The sequence below is a fragment of the Lontra canadensis genome, unplaced genomic scaffold (genome assembly GCF_010015895.1).
Source record: "Lontra canadensis isolate GAN:19392208 unplaced genomic scaffold, GSC_riverotter_1.0 scaffold96, whole genome shotgun sequence".
Taxonomy (NCBI): domain Eukaryota; kingdom Metazoa; phylum Chordata; class Mammalia; order Carnivora; family Mustelidae; genus Lontra; species Lontra canadensis.
In genome coordinates this window covers 247,160-262,899 of record NW_022631090.1, presented here as the reverse complement: position 1 = coordinate 262,899, position 15,740 = coordinate 247,160, and the positions used below count along the sequence as shown (strand labels likewise).

Sequence of the window (15,740 nt, the reverse complement as noted above, 5' to 3'; positions counted from 1 at the left end):
AAGGTAGGCTTATTGGTGAAGGTCATCCTTATACAAAGCCAGACTCTAAAAAACTAAGCGAAGTGGCTGTTTTTTCAAATGCTCAAGTCCCAACAAAAGATAACAAGACATACAAAGAAACAGGGAAGTATGGCCAAGTTGAAGGAACAAAATAAATCTCCAGAAATTCACACTAAAGAAATGGAGATATATGAGTTACCAAAGAATTCAAAACGACTGTCATAAAGATCCTCAATGAACTAAAAGAGAACATAATTTTTCTTGCATAAAAATTCTAAATGACTTTTAGATAATCAAAGTGTAGATACTTTGCACTAAAAGAAGGAAAGCACAAATCCCTATGCCTGAAATACAGTCTGCTGACTGAAATGAATTCCTTTTCCAAAATACAGTATATTAAGGTGGCTAGGGACAAAGGGCAATTTTCCAGTGAAGAAATTTGACAAATTCTACCTTAGCTAAGTGATCAATGTCAGTATCAATAGTGATAAATCATATTGAGAGTATTTATTTTTGATATGAAGTGATGAAAATGGCAACTTACCTATGTTGTATTCCTCAAAAAAGAAAAACCATAATCCTAGTTTAATCATAGTCTTAAAATTATAAAAATTTCAATAAAAGGGTATTCAACAAAACACTTCACCAATATGCTTTAAAACTGCCAAGGTCACCATCAATATGAGAAATCTGAGGAATTTTCACTGCCAAGAGAAACCTAAGGAAACACAACAATAAACATAATGTAGAATACTGAATGGGGTCCTGGAGCAGAAATACATTAGGTAAAAACCAAGGAAATTTGAATAAGCTATGTACTTCAGTTAAAGATAGAGCATTAATATTGGTTCATTAATTACAAAGAATGTACCATAATAACATAAGCTGTTAATAATAGGAGAACCATGTGAAATGATATATGGGAACTCTGCACTATATTCTCAATTTTAGTGTAAATGTAAAGCCATTCTTAAATAAAGTCTACTTTCCTTTTTTTGCTTTTTAAAAAATTTTTCTTAAGTGCTTGTTTTGGCAGCCCATATACTAAAATTGGAACAATACAGAGAAGATTTGCATGGCCCTTATGAAAGAATGACATGCAAATTTGTGAAGCATTCCATATTTTTGAAAACATAATGGTCAAAACCTTTGGGATGCAGCAAAAACACTCCTAAGAGGGAAGTATATAGCAATACAGGTCTACTTCAAGAAGCAAGAAAAAATTAAAAAACAACCTAACTGCTATACCTAGGTAACTAGTAAAAGAAAACAAATGAAGCCTAAAGGAGCAGAATAAGGGAAATAATAATGTTTGGCACAGATATAAATGATATAGTAACTAAAAACAGTAGAACAGACCAATGAAATCAAGAGCTGGTTCTTTGGAAAAAAAATAGACTTATCAAAAAGCACACATAAAGGACCCAAACAAATAAAGTCACAAATGAAAGAGAAGAAATAACAACCAATGCCACAGAAATACAAACAATTATAAGAGAATATTATGAAAATTATATGCCAACAAATTGGACAACCTGGAAGAAATGGATAAATTCCTAGAAAGAAGCTACCAAAACTGAAACAGGAAGAAATAGAAAATTTGAACAGACCAAAACCCAGAAATGAAACTGAATCAGTAATCAAGAAACTCCCAACAAACAAAAGTCCAGGGCCACATGTCTTCACAGGTGAATTCTACCAAATATTTATAAAAAAAAAATTTCATTTATTTATTTTTGAGAGAGAGAGAGAGAGAGAGAGAGACAGCGAGCATGAGTGGAGGAGAAGGTCAGAGGAAGAAACAGACTCCAAGCCCAATGTGGGACTAAATCCCAGGATCCTGGGATCATGACCTAAGCCGAAGGCAGACGCTTAACTGACTGAGCCACCCAAGCACCCTCTACCAAACATTTAAAGAAGAGTTAATACCTATTATTCTCAAACTATTCAAAAAAATTCAAAATGGAAGGAATACTTTCAAATTCATTCTATGAGGCCAGCATTACCTTGATTCCAAAACCAGACAAAGATTCCACTAAAAAAAGAGAACTATAGGCCAATATCCCTGATGAACATGGATGTAAAAATTCTCAACAAAATACTGGCAAATTGAATCCAACAGTACATTAAAAGAATCATTGAGCATGATCAAGTGGGATTTATCCCTGGGCTATGAGGATGGTTCAATATTTGCAAATCAATCAATGTGATATACCACCTTAATAAAAAAAAGGATAAGAACCATATGATCCTTTCAATAGAAGCAGAAAAAGCATCTGACAAAGTACAATATCCATTCATGATAATAAAAAACCCTCAACAATTACTTCAACATCATAAAGGCCATATATGAAAAACCCAGAGGTTATATCATTCTCAGTGGGGAAAAACTGAGAGCTTTTCTTCTACAGTCAGGAACAAGACAGGGATGTCCACTCTCACCGTTATTAGTTATTATAGTACTAGAAGTCTCAGTTTCAGCAATCAGACAACAAAAAGAATTAAAGGGCATCCAAATTGGTAAGAAAGAAGTCAAACTTTCACTATTTGCAGATGACATGATACACTATATAGGAAACCTGGAAGACTCCACCAAAAATTTGCTAGAACTGATACACAAATTCAGTAAAGTTACAGGATACAAAATAAACATACAGAAATCTGTAACATTTCTATACACCAATAATGAGGCAGCAGAAAGAGAAATCAAGGAATTGATCCCATTTACAATTGCACCAAAAACCATAAGATACCTAGGAATAAATCTAACCAAAGAAATAAAAAATCTATATTCTGAAAACTATAGAACACTTATGAAAGAAATTGAAGAGGACATAAAGAAATGGAAAAACATTCCATGCTCATGGATTGGAAGAACAAACATTGTTAAAATGTCTGTACTATCCAAAGCAATCTACAAATTTAATGCAATCCCTATCAAATTACCACCAGCATTTTTCACAGAGCTAGAACAAACAATCCCTAAAATTTGTATGGAACCACAAAAAACCCTAAATAGCCAAGGCAATCATGGAAAAGCAAAGCAAAGCTGGAGGCATCATGATTCCAGACTTGAAGCTATATTACAAAGCTGTAGTCATCAAGACAGTATGGTACTGGCAGAAAAACAGACACATAGCTCAATGGAACAGAATAGAAAACCCAGAAATGGACCCACAACTATATGGATAATTAATCTTTGACAAAGCAGGAAAGAATATCCAATGGAAAAAAAGACAATTTCTTCAACAAATGATGTTGGGAAAACTGGACAGCAACATGCAAAAGAATGAAACTGGACCACTTACCATGCACAAAAATAAATTCAAAATGGGTTAAAAATCCAAATGTGAGACCGGAAACCATTAATATCTTAGAGGAGAACACAGGCAACTTCTTTCTAGATATGTCTTCTGAGGCAAGAGAAACAAAATGAAAAATACACTATTGGGACTTCAATAAGTTAAGGGGGAGCATGCGATGTGATGAGAGTAGTAGGTGTTATATGCAACTGATAAATTATTGAACACTACATCTGACACTAAAGATGTACTATGTTGGCTAATTGAGTTAAAAAAAAGATAAAAAGCTTTTGCACAGTGAAGGAAGCAATCAACAAAACTAAAAGGCAACCTATGAAATGGAAGAAGGTATTTGCAAATGACCTCTTATGAAGTGTTTGTAGCCAAGATCTATAAAGAAATTATACAACTAAACACCCAAAAAACAAATAATCCAGTTAAAAATGGGTAGAAGACACAACTAGATATTTTTCCAAAAAAGACATACAGATGACTAACAGACACATGAGAAGATGTTCAACATTACTCATCACCAGGGAAATACAGATCAAAACTACAATTGTCTATCATCTAACACCAGTTAGAATGGCTAAAATTAACAACACAGGAAACAACAGGTGCTGGTGAGGATGTAGAGAACAGGGAGCCATCTTACACTGTTGGTGGGATGCAAACTGCAGCAGCCACGCTGGAAAGCAGTATGGAGGTTCCTTAAAAATTTAAAAATAGAGCTACCCTATGACCTAGCAACTGCACTACTAAGTATTTATCCAAAGGATGCAAAAATACTGATTCGAAGGGAAACATGCACCCAGATGATTATAGTAACATTATCAACAATAGCCAAATTATGGAAAGACCCCAAATGTCCATCGATTGATGAACAGATAAAGCAGTTGTAGTATGTGTACACACACACACACACACACACACACACACACACCCTCTAGAATATTACTCAGGCATGAAAAAGAATGAAATCTTCCCATTTGCAACAACATGGATGTAGCTAGAAAGTATTACACTATGTGAACGAAGTCAGTCAGAGAAAGACAAATACCATATGATTTAACTCATATGTGGAATTTAAGAAACAAAACAGATGAATGTGAGGGGGAGAAAAGAGAGGCAAACGAAGAAACAGACTCTTAACTATGGAGAACCAACTGAGGGCTGCTGGAGGGAAGGTGGGTAGGACGTTAGGCTAAATAGGTGATGGGGATTAAGAAGGGCACTTGTGATGAGCACTGGGTATGGTGTGGAAGTGACGAATCACCGAATTCTACATCTGAAACTATTATTACACTGACCATTAACTACATGGAATTGAAATAAAAATTAGGAGAAAGAAAAAATGAAGTTTTTGTTTCAATTCCACCTAGTTAACATACAGTCTAATATTAGTTTCACGTGTACAATATAGTGATTCAGCACTTCCATATAACACCTGGTGCTCATCACAACAAAAAAAGTCTATTCTAAAAACCTCCCAAATAAAAAATCTCCAGGCCTAGACGACTTCATTGGAGAATTCTGCTAAATGTTTAAAGAAGAATTAATATCAATTATATAGAATCTCTTCCATAAAATGAAAGTGGAGGGAACACTTCCCAATTTATTTTATGAAGCTAACATTATACTTACAGAAAAGTCAAAGACAGCATACAAAAAAGAAAACTGTATCAATATCCATAATGAACACTGACGAAAATTCCTTATAAAATGTTAGCATACGTAATTCAGCAGTGTAGAAAAATAATTATACACAATGGGATTTATTCCAGAGATGCAAGTTTGGTTCAATATTTAAAAATCTGTCATTTTAATCCATCATACTCACAGGCTAAAAAGTGAAAATTATATGATCCTATCAATCCATGCAGAAAAAAAAAAAACAAAAGAAATTCAACACTTATCCATAATAAGAAATAAACTCTCAGAAAAATTCAAACAGAAGGGAACTTTCTCAGTTTGAGAAAGAGGATTGTATTAGTTTCCCAGAACCACCCAGAAACTACAGAGTGGCTTAAAACCAGAAATTTATTGTCTCTAAGCTCTAGATGCTCTAAGTTTGAAATCAAACTGTTAGAAGGGCTATGCTCCTTTTAAAGCCTCCAGGGGAATATCCTTTCTTGCCTTTTCTGACTTCTGATAGCCCCAGGCATTCTTTGGTTTGTGGTAGCATAATTCTAGTCTCTTCCTTCATTGTCACTTGGCACTCTTCCTAAATGTATCTCTCTGTTCTCTATCTCCTCTTCTTCTTCTTTTTTTTTTAGATTTATTTAACTATTTGAGAGAGAGAGCACGATGGGGGGGGGCAGAGAGAGAGGGTGGAAGAATCTCAAGCATATGTTGCACTGAGCTCAGAGCCTGACACAGGGCCCAAACTCACAACTCCAAGACCATGATCCGAACTGAAACCAAGAGTCAGATGCTCAGCCAGCTACACCTCCCAGGCACCTCTCCTCTTCTTATAAGGACACCAGCCATATTGGATTAGGGCCCACTTTAATGACTTCATCTTAAATTGACTATATCTGCGAAGACCCTGCTTTTAAGCAAGGTTACACTTGCAGGCACTATGGATTAAGACTTCAATAAATCTATTTGGGGGACACAATTCAACTTGAAATGGTCCACTCTCTGGTTCTCCAAAATATATACATATTAATCAATCCTTTTTTAAAAGATTTTTTATTTATTCCTTGGAGAGAGAGAGAGAGAGAGCAAGTGAGCAAAATCAGGGGGAGAGACAGAGGAGGAGGAAGAAATAGGCTCCCCACTGATCAGGGAGTCCAACCAAGGGGTTCAATCCCAGGGCTTTGTGATCATGACCTGAGCCAAAGGCAGACGCCCAACCATCTGAACCACCTAGGTACCCAAATCAATTCATTTTAAAGAGTGATGTTTCAGTTTCCTACTATATGTATGGGTTTTTAATTTGTTGTAGTTCTAGCAGATTCTCTGTATAAATTAAAATTTTTGTTTTGAGATGCATAAATTTGTTATGAGTACTTTTAAAAATATTTTAAAATAGTCTTGTAAGTCCATTCAAATCCATTCTCCTTGAATTTTATTTTATCTGGTATTAAAATTGCTACCTTTGTCTGGTTCTTTCTTTCACATATAACAGACTTTTTTCCTGTCTTTGTATAGTGCTTTTAAAAGTACAGGCATACCCCTTCTAACACACGAAGTTACAGTGAGAAAATGGCTGTCAATGAGGCAGGAGGCTCACATCAGACACTGAAGCTGCTAGTACTATGATCGTGGCCTTCCCAGCCTCCAGAACTGTGAGAAATAAATTACCCTTGTTTATAAAAAAGAAAAAAAGAACATAGGCATACCTTGGAGATATTGGAAGTACAGTTCCAGACCACTGCAATAAAACAAGTATTATAATAAAGCAAGTCAAATGAATTTTTTTGTTTTCTCAGGGCTTATAAAAATTATGTTTATACTATACTGTACTCTATTGTATGCATTAGCATTATGTCTAAAAATGTACATGCCTCAATTAAACAATACTTTATTGCTAAAAAATGCTAATCATCTGAACTTTCAGTGAGTAATACTCACCAATCACAGACCACCATAACAAATATAATAATAATGAATAAGTTTGAAATATTGTGAAAATTACCAAAATGTGACAGACTTGAAGTGAGAAAATGCTGTTGGAAACATGGCACTGATAGAACTGCTTGATGCAAGGTTGCCATCAACATTTGATTTGTATAAAATGTAGTATCTGTAAAGCACAATAGAGCCAAATGCAATAAAATGAGGTATGCCTGTAATATTTAGTAGCATTTGTAAAACATCAATTGGTTTTCCTTGTTAAGTATTTAAAATTAAAGGAATTTTAAAGTTTCATTTCACTAAACCTCCAATAGTGCTACTCTCTTGCCTTTATATGCAGCTATTTCAACAGTTTAATGTATACCCTTCAAATCCTTTTATCTGTGCATTTACCAATAATTACGTTTTAAGAAGAAACATACAGCATTATTTTCAATATGTATTTTATAATGCTTCACACACTTTTTTTCTTATTCCTGTAACTTGATTTAAAATTTTTTTTTCAAAGATTTTATTTATTTATTTAAGAGAAAGAGAGAGCATTACATGGTGGGGGAGGGGCAGAGGGAGAGGGAGAAGCAGACTCCCCACTGAGCAGGGAGCCCCACACAGGGCTTGATCCTAGGACACTAGGATCATGACCTAAGCCAAAGGCAGATGTTTAACCAACTGAGCCACCCAGGTGCCTCAAATGTAACTTGATTTTTAAAAAAATTTCTATTTTAGTTGACACATGATGTTACACTAGTTCAGGTGTACAACATAGTAATTCAACTTCTCTATATGTTATATTGTGCTCACCTCAAGTGTTGCTACCATCTGTAACCATACAATGCTATCACAATACCATTGACCACATTCCCTATGTTGTATCTTTTATTCCCATGACTTATTCATTCCATAACTAGAAGCCTGTACCTTGCATTCCTTTTCACCCATTTTGCTCCCCCCTCCCCTTTGGCAACCTTCAGTTTGTTTTTGGTATTTATAGGTCTGCTTCTGTTTTTTGTTTGCTTATTCACTTGCTTTTAATTTTTTTAAGAGACTTTACTTATTTATTTGACAGACAGAGAGAGAGAACAAGGAGAGGGAGAAGCAGGCAGAGGCAGAGGGAGAAGCAGACTCCCCACAGAGCAGGGAGCCCAACACAGAACTTGATCCCAGGGCCCCAGGGTCATGACCTGAGCTGAAGATAGACACCTAACCAACTAAGCCACCCAGGCATCCCTATTTACTTATTTTTTTAGATTCCACATATGAGTGAAATCATATCATATTTGTTTCTCAATCTGACTTATTGCACTTAGTGTATGCCTTCTAGGTCCACCCAGGTTGTTGCCAGTGGCATGATCTCATCCTTTTTATGGCTGTGTAATATTCCACTCCATTCCATACTATTCCATTCATATATGTACCAATCTTCCTTGTCCATTTGTCTATTGATAGACACTTAGCTTACCTCCATATTTTGGCTATTGAAAATAATGCTGCAATCAATATAAGTGTTCACATATCTTTTCAAACTATTGTTTTCATTTTCTTGGGGGTAACTACCCAGTAGGGGAATTACTGGATCATATGTTATTTCTGTGCTTGACTTTTTGAGGAACCTTCATACCGTTTTCAACAGTAGCTGTAACTTGACCTTATTTTACTATTTTTCTGTGTTAGTACATTTAAATTGCCCTCATTTCTTTTTTTAAAGATTTCATTCATTTATTTGCAAGAGAGAGAGGGAGAGCATAGAGGGAGAGAGAGAAGCAGACTTCCTGCTGAGCAGGGAGCCTGATGTGGGCCTTGATCTCAGGACCCTGAGATCATGACCTGAGCTGAAGGCAGAAGCCTAACCAACTGAGTCACCCAGGTCCCCCTGCCCTCATCTTTATAATAGATACACAGAATTTAATTTCTGAACATATCATTGTTTATTATTATCTCTCCTTTTAAAAAAATTATTCATTTATTTGAGAGAGGGAGTGTGCACAAGCAGGGGTAGGGGCAGAGGGAGAGAATCTCAAGCAGACTTCCTGCTAAGGATGGAGCCCAAAGAGGGGCTCAATTCCACGACCCTGAGATCATCACCTGGGCCAAATCATGTTGGATGCTTAACTGACTGAACCACCCAGATGCCCTGTTATTCCTCCTATTATGGCTGCTTCGATTTTGTCAATTTTTTTGTCATGACATAATTTAATATAATGACAAATCCTGTAAATATTTCTGTTCTTTAAGCATATAAACATTTAAAAATTTATTTATTTTAGAGAAAGAGAGAGCATGAGCAATGGTAGGGGTAGGGGAGAGAGAGAGAGAGAGAGAGAGAGAGAGAGAAAATCCTTAAGCAGACTCTCCACTGAGCCCAGAACCTGATATGGGGCTCAATCCCAGGACCCGGAGATCATGACCTGAGCCAAAATCAAGAGTTTGCTGCTTTACCAGCTGAGGCACCCAGGTGCCCCTAAGCATATGGATATTTTCAGTGACAGGCTTATGGTTTTAGGCTCTGGTTCTAAAGATAATTTAGGGTGCCAGAGGATGGAGAAGTTAATCTTATGACTTATGTGACAATCTAATTTCTATGATGACTGAGATGTACTACATATTTCACAGAGGCAGAGATCTTTGGCAAAGACAGGTGCTGACAGGTACATCTGTAAACCAGGTTCTGGTATTTGGAGTTCTAAGTATCCCTTGTCTGTGTGTTTATGAGTGAGGGTTCTAGTTGCAGGTAGACAGAAGTGTTCTGATCCCTTCTGCCATGTGAGTCACACCTGAGGCACTTACTGTAGGGATATGAAAATGTCTCAGATATGCCTGGATTTTCCCTCTTGTTGAGAATTTGCATCACTGGGTGCCATATGAAAATGAGAGTGGAATTTGGATTGGGTGACTTCTGAGACCCCCTTTAGACCCAGCATATATTATAAACATCTTGTGGAAGTATGCTGAGTTGGGGCTGGAACACAGGAGTGTGCCTGACAGGAAAGTCAAATTTGTCAGCTTTTCTATTTAAATGGATTCCCTAAACCATTGTTTAGAAACATCTTCCCTTCAACGCATATCCCTGCAATAAGTTTCTGGTGTTTCCTCTAATATTTATTCATTTACTTATTGGATTGGGAGACTCAAATGGCTGAGGTAGAGATTAAAATTTTGCCTCTGAGGATGAATTTGCCCTATCCAGTTGCCATAGAGAACTGATGTTAACCATAGAAACATAATGTACTTTTGGTTTCTATGACACCTGAACTATGTTATCTTACCCTGGGAGAAAAACATTAACCTTGGATGTTTACAGGCAGAAAATGTGTGATACTTGCATCAAAATAAGATAATTTGGGTGTCTCTCATCACCATGAGTGTGTGTATATGGGAGGGTGTTGGGGGGTGAGAGAAATTAAATAAATGATTGCAAATATAAAGGCTGATTATTCCTGTTTTGAGGGCAGGCTGGCAGCCACTGCTAAGAACAGACTAAAGAGGCTGAGTCACTAGTTATTCCATTTCCTCTCTTGTTTCTGTGTCCTTGGATGATACCCCCATAGTGGGGCTCTGTGATCTCAGATTTTGCAAGGCCAGTGTTCATAAACTGATTTTGGCTCTGCACTGCTCTCCATGAAATATTTTTGTAGTACCCCTGAAAGATGTATCTTCATTTATAATATAACTTCATTTATCAAGGAAATTTGGGAAAGGTAAGTTATAAATGCACAAACTTTGAAGCAAGTGAATTGTGAGATACAATGAATATAACAGAAACATTAATGCATTTTTTCTTGGACTGCAGTGGATTGTTTGCACACCTCTTAGTTATCTGAATGCTACTTTGGAAAATTACAGCTATAAAGGAAAAATTTTAACTTATTATATAACTAATTGAAATATGTGAATGGCTCGTCATTACTATATGCAAAAAGGACAAGTACCTTAATAAAGCTTTTGGTGTCAGCGGTTGAATTTTTATTGTGATATTGCTGATGTAATATTTTTTCCTATTTATTATGTTTTTTCCTATTTGTTAATTAAGAAAGGCAGATTATTTAAAGTACTTATTGTTTCTTTTGTGTTAACTATGCCTTAGTAAGCAGTGGTATAATGCCTATTTAAATCTTTCAGCTTTGCATTTCTGACTCTACTCTGTGACACAAGTGTGGTCTCTGCTAACTCAGTTTCTAATTTGCTACCTAGTTCACTGTTAGGCTATGCTCATAAGGAGTGCCACCTGGAGACATGCATCTGGAGGAACAGAAGCAAGTTAACCACAGTTCTGTTCCTGGGATGAACTCTTTGATCATAGTATATTATTCTTGTTATGTATTGTTGCTTTAATCTACTAAAAAACACATTTAAATTAATGAGGCATATTGGGCTATAGTTTCTATTTCATGTCATTAGTTTTCTTTCTTGATTTCAGGGTAATGCTCGCTTCATATAATGAGGTGGGAACTGTTTTTGTCTCTTCTTTTTCCTCAGGAATAATTTATGCAGAATGAATATTATTGCTTTCTGTTTCCACAAATGATGGAGTAACAGGAACAAAATGTACCTTCTGTATTAGTGTCCTATTGCTGTTGTAACACATTACCACGAATGTAGTGGTTTAAAACAACACATGTTTATCATCTTACAGTTCTGGAGGTTAGCAGTCTGAGACAGGTTCCATCAGGATGAAACCAAAGTGTTGGCAAGGCCATGATCCTCCAGAGGTTATGGGGAAGAATTTGTCTCCTGATCTTTTATAGCTTCTAGAACTGCATATATTTACTTCCTTGGCTTACGACTCCTTCTTCCATCTTTGAAACCAGCAGTGTGGCATCTTCAAATCTTTCTCTACTTTCATCTTCATGTCACTTTCTCTCTTATAAGGACACTTATAATTACGTGGGGCTGACCCATATATTGCAGGATAACCTCTCTACTCAAGATCCTTAATTTAATCACACCCGTAAAGCTTTTTTTTTTTTTCCAACATAAGTTAATATATTCACAGATTCTGGGGGTTAGAATGTGGAGGTATTTAGAGGTCTCTAATTCAGCCTACTACACATGCCTGTGAAACAACCAAAATAATCAGAAAAAAAAAGAAATAATGGTTTCAACATACTGGACAAAAAGAAAGGATAGTGATAAATGAGAGATTAGAAATAAGTCATAGCTAGCATCATATTTATTGGTGAGAGACTGAAAGCTTTCCTCTATAAGATAAAGAGCAGACAAGGATGCCTGCTCTTACCACTTCTATTTAACAATATATTGGGAAGTTCTAGGCAAGGCAATTAGCTAAGAAAAAGAAATAAAAGGCATGTGTATTAAAAAGGAAGGAATAAAACTATTTCCATTTACAGAAAACATTATCTTAAATAATTAAAAAATCCCAAATAACCCAAAATAAATTATTAAGGTTGAGTTCAGTAAGATTACAGAATATGAGATCAATATATAAAAATCTTTTGTTTTTTTATGTCAGCAATGAAAAATCCAAAAATAAAATGAAAAAATAAATCAGTTCTTTATATAATGACATGTTATAAATAAAATGTTTAGGATTAAATTTAATAATCCAAATGTCCCTTGATGAATGGGTAAATAAAATGTGTTCTATCTATACAGTGAAATATGACTTGACCATATAAAGAACAAAGTACAGATTCATGCCACAATATAGATGAAATTTGAACACATTTTGTCAAGTAAAAAGAGCCAGTTGAAAGGCCATATATTGTATGTTTCAAATGATATGAAATGTCCAAAAAAAGGCAAATTCATGGAAATGGAAGGTACATTAATGTTTGCCTGGGTCTGAGGCAGGAAGCAGGGGTGGACTGCAAATGGGCATAGAGAATCTTTTTGAGGTGTCAGAAATTTTTTTTTCCATTTTATTATATATTTGACAGACAGAGATCACAAGTAGGCAGAGAGGCAGGCAGATAGAGAGAAGGAAGCCAGCTCCCCACCAAGCAGAGAGCCCAATGCGGGGCTCTATCCCAGAACCCTTGGATCATGACCTGAGCCGAAGGCAGAGGCTTTAACCCACTCAGCCACCCAGGTGCCTGAGGTGTTGGAAATTTTCTAAAATTGAATACAGTGTATAAATTGTGGTGATGGTTGCATCTTTCTAATTTTAATCCAAAATTATTGAATTTTACACTTAAATAAGTTAATTTTATATTATGCTAGTTGTATCTAAAATATGTTGAAGTTATTATCACTTTGCTATTATTGGTTTTTTAATCCATCAATATCTACACTGGGATTGAATGAGAGAAAAATAATTTTTTACTTTCCTATTGGCACAAAATATAAAACAATTTATACAAGAATTTGTATAACATGTTTTTATTATATTTAAAAAATTTTTTTGTACAACATATTTTTAGGATGTTGTCTTGGGAAGGCTTTAAAGAGTGAGGAGGCAGAATAACTTAAAATTCTCATTTGATCATTTTCTTGCTTTTATATCTTCAAAATTTATTACCTTTTAATCAGAAAAACAACTGCAACTTATAAGCTTTAAAGATGAACATATATTCTTCAAAATGACACTCAAATTATGATGACTCTATAAAATAGACTAGTAAGTTTAAAATAACAATATTCCCATAAAATATTAAAATTCAGAAATTCATAGATCCAAATATTATTTTAATTGTGTGATCACTGATTATGTATATTTTCTTAATTTTTAGCATCTTTTAAAATTTATTGACCATTTTTTTATAAACTAAAATAGAGCTGAAAATAACCTATCCCATTTATTACATACACACACACACATACATATGTATGTTTAGGTGAGGGCAAAATTTCCTATAGGCTGGAGTGTGCTGCCTGTATATGGGTGTGCCTAGTTTTCTAACTGCCTTTCATTTTACGTGTCTTCTATTTGCTCACCTTGCCCTTTGTCTGTGATTTGTCTCTCTGCCACAGTTTTAGCTCTGGTGAGCAAGTGCACTAATCTGTTTTTTGTTTTCTCTGAAGACAGAAGATATTAAATTAAATATATTTTCATATGCCAGGTAAGTAAACTTTGCATGGCATAATATATAGAAACATACACAAGAATATTAACTGCAATAATGCAGCTGTTTAAAGCCATTAGGTTGAATTCCGTGTATGTATATACATATATATGATACATATATATGATAGATAAATACTATAGAATTAGCAGTGGATATCTCCGGATGAATGGGGTTATGAACATTTTTATTAAAATTTTATCATTATCTTCTCATTTTTCTATAGTTTACTGTGTTGACATGATAATAAAGTAAATATTGAAAGAATAGTAAAAAAAGCCAAGTAGTTTGAATGCTATAAAGTGATATAAAATCACATAATGTTATGTAAAATTTTTTAAATTACAAAAATGTATACATTGAATCTTTTGGGCAAAAATCATTGTAAAATAACATCATACATTAAGTTAAATAAACATTCTTCTTTAGCCGAGGGTGGTGGAACTTCTTGTGCACTCAAGATTTGCATACAGGCATGGTGGATGTAGCTGAGTGATGATCTGGGATCTAATTTCTTCTTAATTAGCAATGGTGGCTACAGTTCTGCCCTGAACACATGGTTCTATTTTCTACGTTTTTTGGGAGGTAAATTCTGAGAGTGGTTTAATATTTAACATGCTTCTCACTGGAAAGCATGGAACCTGGTTAAGGCCTCCTACCTGTGTTCTACAAGAAAGACTGGATTCCTAGTTCATGAAACAGTAATGACTGGTAGAGAGAGTATGTTCACCTGCTAAGGATGCAGAAAAATTGGGGTTCCCATTTTGGCTTTACAACTTCCTAGTCATGTGACTAATTTCCTCATACACTGGGTAAGCTGTTTTATACTGCATCTCTTTTCCCTGACTTTATTAAATCTGAGTATGGAATGTAGTAATGGGATTGGGAGGTCTTCATGTCTCTTATTTAAAATTTATTTTCTTAATCTTAGCTTCCCATTACCCTAAAAAGACCTAATTCTAAGATCAGTTTTTAAGCTGCATCAATTTTAGCATTACATTCCTTATCTATTACCATAATAATGCTATATTAGACCTCAGTGGTTTCATATATATATATATATATATATATATATATATATATATATCGGTCAATAACCATTGAGAACATGAGTCTGCAGGTAACCATTGAGAACATGAGTCTGCAGGTAAACATTTTAGTCTAGGATTCGACTGGGCAGTATTCCTAATTATGGCTGGGCTCACTTGCATGGATGGGTGTTGTTTGGCTAATGACTAATTTGGATAGAACTCATTTCAGAAACCTAGGAATGTCTGGCTCTGGTACATTCATCTTCTATGCCCCATTATGTCAGTCTTGGCATATTCTCATGGTGATGCCAAAGTGCAAGAATTAAGGCTGAAATGCAAAAATGCTTTTTCAGGTCTCTGATATTGCTACCACCACTTACATCTCATTAGCCAATGTAACAAAATGGACAAACTCAAAATCAATAGATGAGAAAATACAATCCATCTCTCAATGGGAACTTCTGCTGTCATTAGGCAAAGGATGTAGAAACAGATCTATAATCAGGAAATATACAGGAAGAAGCAGTTATCTTGTACCCAATATGATACATAAGAGAAGGTTTGGACTAGACTAGAATTAAACCTGTAGCCAAATTGAATTCAGAAAAGGATCAGTAGTAATCAGATATACAGTTTCATTCTCTAACTGCAATTGTTTTCCAGGGATGAAATACAGTGGTATGTTTGCATGTTTGAGCTTTTCATTAGAAAACGTAAACATAAATTGACCACATGACTCACTAATTCCACACTTTCAGAATTTACTTAGAGTTTTACAAAACGTAAACTACTCTATAATAATCAAA

At 35.1% G+C, this 15,740-nt stretch overlaps 1 non-coding gene across 1 annotated transcript; it reads left to right on the top strand.

Annotated features, from left to right (window-relative positions):
- Positions 1-1,020: 1,020 nt before the first annotated feature.
- LOC116854926 lies at positions 1,021-1,127 on the top strand. The gene has a single exon (XR_004380251.1). It is a non-coding gene; the product is annotated as a U6 spliceosomal RNA (small nuclear RNA).
- The last annotated feature ends 14,613 nt before the right edge of the window (positions 1,128-15,740 follow it).